This window comes from Mercurialis annua, linkage group LG5, assembly GCF_937616625.2.
Source record: "Mercurialis annua linkage group LG5, ddMerAnnu1.2, whole genome shotgun sequence".
In the NCBI taxonomy this organism is placed as follows: Eukaryota; Viridiplantae; Streptophyta; class Magnoliopsida; order Malpighiales; family Euphorbiaceae; genus Mercurialis; species Mercurialis annua.
Genome location: NC_065574.1, coordinates 24,080,753 through 24,085,978, shown reverse-complemented (window position 1 = coordinate 24,085,978; position 5,226 = coordinate 24,080,753).

Genomic DNA, 5,226 nt, shown 5'->3' with positions numbered 1-5,226 from the left:
ATTACGCAAAATGTGTGTGAAAAGTGAAATAAAATAGTATGTCGCGTCTCAAGTCTTTTTGACGCGTAGTTTCGATTACCTAAGCATGGCTAGGTTAAATTACGCAAAGAGTGCGGAAAAAGTGATGCTAGATTGATATGTCGTGTCTCAAGTCTTTTTAACGCGTCGTTCTGATAACCTAAGCATGGTTATTTTATATTACGCAAAGTGTGCGATAAAAGTGACAATAGATTAGTACGTCGCGTCTCATGTCTCTTTAACGCGTCGTTTCGATTACCTAAGTATGGGTGGGTATATTACGCAAAGTTTGCGTGAAACATGACTCTAGATTAGTATGTCGCGTCTCAAATGTCTTTAACGCGTCGTTTCAATTAATTAGTATGTCGCATCTCATGTCTCTCTAACGCGTCGTCCCGATTACCTAAGCATGGTTTGGTTATATTACGCAAAGTGTGCGTTAAAAGTGACGCTAGATTACTACGTCACGTCACAAGTTTCTTTAACGCGTCGTTCCGATTACCTAAGCGTGGTTAGGTTATATTACGCAAAGTGTGCGTGAAACATGACTCTAGATTAGTATGTCGCGTCTCAAGTCTCTTTAACGCGTCGTTTCGATTACCATGCTTAAGTCGCATCACAAGTCTCTCTAACGAGTCGTTCCGATTACCTAAGCATGGTTAGTTTATATTATGGAAAGTGCGCGTTAAAAGTGAAGCTAGATTACTATGTCGCGTCACAAGTATCTTTAACGGATCGTTCCGATTACCTAACCATGGTTAGGTTATATTACGCAAAGTGTGCGTGAAAAGTGATTGCTAGATTTGTATGTCGCGTCTCAAGTCTCTGTAACGTGTCGTTTCGATTACCATGCCTATGTCGCGTCACAAGTCTCTCTAACGCGTCATTCATATTGGTTAGGTTATTTACGCAAAGTGTGCGTTAAAATTTATGGTAGAGTACTATGTTGTGTCTCAAGTCTCTTTAACGCGTCGTTCCAATTACCTAAGCATGGTTAGGTTAGGTTAGGTTATTCAAAGCGTGCGTAATAAGTGATGATAGATTAATATGTCGTGTCTCAAGTCTCTTTAACTCATCGTTCCGATTACCTAAGCCTGGTTAGGCTATATTACGCAAAATGTGCGTAAAAAGTGACGGTAGATTACTATGCCGCGTGTCTAGTATCTTTAATGCGTTGTTTTTATTACTCTGCTTATGTCGCGTCACAAGTCTCTTTAACGCGTCGTTCCGATTACCTAAGAATGGTTAGGTTATATTACGCGAAGTGTGCGTGAAAAGTTACGCTAGATTAGAATATGTCGCGTCACAAGTCTTTTTAACACGTCGTTCCGATTACCTAAGCATGGTTAGGTTAAAGTCTCTCTAGCGCCTCGTTCCGATTACCGAAGCATGGTTAGGCTATATTTCGCAGAGTTCATGAAAAGTGGCAATAGATTAGTATGTTGCATCTCAAGTCTCTTTAACGCGTCGTTTCGATTACCTATTACGCAAAGTGTGCGTGAAAAGTGATATTAGATTAGTATGCCGCGTCTCAAGTCTCTTTAACACGTCGTTTCAATAACCATGCTTATGTCGCGTCAAGAGTCTCACTAATGCTCCGTTTCGATTACATATGCATGCTTAGGTAATATTAAGAAAAGTGTGCGTGACAAGTGACGCTAGATTGGTATGTCGCGTCTAAAGTCTCTGTAACGCGTCGTTTCGATTACCATGCTTATGTCTCTTCACAAGTGTCTCTAATGCGTCGTTCCAATTACCTAAGCATGGTTAGTTTATATTACGCAAAGTGTGCGTGAAAAGTGACGGTAGATTAGTCTGTCGCCTCTCAAGTATTTTTAAAGCGTCGTTCCGATTACCTAGGAATGGTTAGGTTATATTACGCAAAGTGTGCGTAAAAAGTGATGCTAGATTAGTAGGACGTGTCTCAAGTCTCTTTAACGCGTCATTCTGATTACCTAAGCCTGGTTAGGCTATATTACGCAAAATGTGCGTAAAAAGTGACGGTAGATTACTATGCCGCGTGTCTAGTCTCTTTAACGCGTTGTTTTTATTACTCTGCCTATGTCGCGTCACAAGTCTCTTTAACGCGTCGTTCCGATTACCTAAGAATGGTTAGGTTATATTACGCGAAGTGTGCGTGAAAAGTTACGCTAGATTAGTATATGTCGCGTCACAAGTCTTTTTAACACGTCGTTCCGATTACCTAAGCATGGTTAGGTTAAAGTCTCTCTAGCGCCTCGTTCCGATTACCGAAGCATGGTTAGGTTATATTTCGCAGAGTTCATGAAAAGTGGCAATAGATTAGTATGTTGCATCTCAAGTCTCTTTAACGCGTCGTTTCGATTACCTATTACGCAAAGTGTGCGTGAAAAGTGATATTAGATTTGTATGCCGCGTCTCAAGTCTCTTTAACACGTCGTTTCAATAACCATGCTTATGTCGCGTCAAGAGTCTCACTAATGCTCCCTTTCGATTACATATGCATGCTTAGGTAATATTAAGAAAAGTGTGCGTGACAAGTGACGCTAGATTGGTATGTCGCGTCTAAAGTCTCTGTAACGCGTCATTTCGATTACCATGCTTATGTCTCTTCACAAGTGTCTCTAATGCGTCGTTCCAATTACCTAAGCATGGTTAGTTTATATTACGCAAAGTGTGCGTGAAAAGTGACAGTAGATTAGTCTGTCGCCTCTCAAGTATTTTTAAAGCGTCTTTCCGATTACCTAGGAATGGTTAGGTTATATTACGCAAAGTGTGCGTAAAAAGTGATGCTAGATTAGTAGGACGTGTCTCAAGTCTCTATAACGCGTCGTTCTGATTATCTAAGCATGGTTAGGTTATATTGCGCAATGTGTGCATGAAAAGTGACGCTAGATTAGTATGTCGTGTCTGAAATCTCTTTTACGTGTCGTTTCGATTGCCATGCTTATATCACGTCACAAGTCTCTCTTATGCGTCGTTCCGATTACCTAATTATGGATAGGTTATATTACTCAAAGTGTGCGTTAAAATTGACGGTAGAGTATTATGTCGCGTCACAATCATTTTAACGCGTCGTTCCGATTACCTAAGCATGGTTTGTTTTATTGCGCAAAGTGTGCGTGAAAAGTGACGCTAGATTAGTATGTCACTTCTGAAGTCTCTTTAACGCGTCGTTTCGATTACCTAAGCATGGTTAGGTTATATTACGCAAAGTGTGCGTGAAATATGACGCTAGATTAGTATGTCGCGTCTCAAGTCACATTAACGCGCTGTTTTGATTACCATGCTTATGTATCGTCAGCGCGTCGTTCCAATTATCTAAGCATCTCAAGTCTCTTTAACGCGTCGTTTCGATTACCATGTCTATGTCGCGTCACAAGTCTCTCTAACGCGTCGTTCCGATTACCTAAGCATGGTTAGGTTATATTACACAAAGTGTGCGTTAAAAGTGTCGCTAGATTACTATGACGCGTCACAAGTTTCTTTAACGCGTTGTTCCGATTACCTAAGCATGGTTAGGTTATATTACGCAAAGTGTGCTTGAAAAGTGACGCTAGATTAGTATGTCGCGTCTCAAGTATCTTAATTGCGTAGTTTTGATTACCATGCTTATGTCGCGTCACAAGTCTCTCTGACGCGTCATTTCGATTATCTAAGCATGGTTAGTTTATATTATGGAAAGTGTGCGTTGAAAGTGAAGCTAGATTACTATGTCCTGTCACAAGTCTCTTTAACGCGTCGTTTTTATTACCATGCTTATGTCGCGTCACAAGTCTCTCTAACGTGTCTAATTACATAAGCATTGTTAGGTTATAACTCGGAAAGTGTGTGAAAAGGGTCGCTAGATTAGTATGTCGCGTCTCAAGTCTCTTTGACGCGTCATTTCGATTACCATGCTTATGTCACGTCACAAGTCTCTCAACGCGTCGTTCAGATTACCAAAGCATGGTTAGGTTATATTACGCAAACGGTGCGTGAAAAGTGAAGCTAGATTAATATGTCGCATCTCAAGTCTCTTTAACGCGTCGTTCTGATTACCCAAGCATGGTTAGGTTATATTACGCAAAGCGTTCGTAAAAAGTGATGCTAGATTTAGTATGTCGCGTCTCAAGTCTCATTAACGCGTTGATCCGATTACCTACGCATTGTTTGGTTATATTACGCAAAGTGTGCGTAAAAAGTGAAGCAGGACTAGTATGTCCCTTTTCAAGTCTCTTTAACGCGTCGTTTCGATTACTATGCTTATGTCGCGTCACAAGTCTCTTTAACGTGTCGTTCCGAACACCTAAGCATGGTTAGGTTATATATTACACAATGTGTGCGTGAAAAGTGACGCTAGATTAGTATGTCGCGTCTCATGTCTCTTTAACGCATCGGTCCGATCACCTATCATGGTTAGGTTATATTGCGCAAAGTGTCCGTGAAACGTGACGCTAGATTAGTATGTCCCGCCTCATGTTTCTTTAAGGCTTCGTTTCATTACCATTCTTATGTCGCGTCACAAGTCTCTTTTACGCATCGTTCTAATTACCTAAGCATGGTTAGTTTTTACTACGCAAAGTGTGCGTGAAAAGTGAAATAGATCAGTATGTCGCGTCTCAAGTATTTGAGACGCGTCGTTCCGATTACCTAATCATGGATAAGTTAAATTACATAAAGAGTGCGTAACAAGTGATGCTAGATTAGTATGTCGTGTCTCAAGTCTCTTTAAAGCGTCGTTCCGATTACCTAAGCATGGTTAGGTTATATTACGCAAAGTGTGCATTAAAAGTGACAATAGATTAGTATGTCGCGTCTCAAGTCTTTGTAACGCGTCGTTTCGATTACCTAGGCATGGTTAGGTTAAAGTCTCTCTAGCGCCTCGTTCCGATTACCGAAGCATGGTTAGGTTATATTACGCAGAGTTCATGAAAAGTGGCAATAGATTAGTATGTTGCATCTCAAGTCTCTTTAACGCGTCGTTTCGATTACCTATTACGTAAAGTGTGCGTGAAAAGTGACGCTAGATTTGTATGTCGCGTCTAAAGTCTCTATAACGCGTCGTTTCGATTACCATGCTTATGTCTCTTCACAAGTGTCACGCAAAGTGTGCATGAAAAGTGACAGTAGATTAGTCTGTCGCCTCACAAGTATTTTTAAAGCGTCGTTCCGATTACCAAGGCATGGTTAGGTTATATTACGCAAAGTGTGCGTAAAAAGTGATGCTAGATTAGTAGGACATGTCTC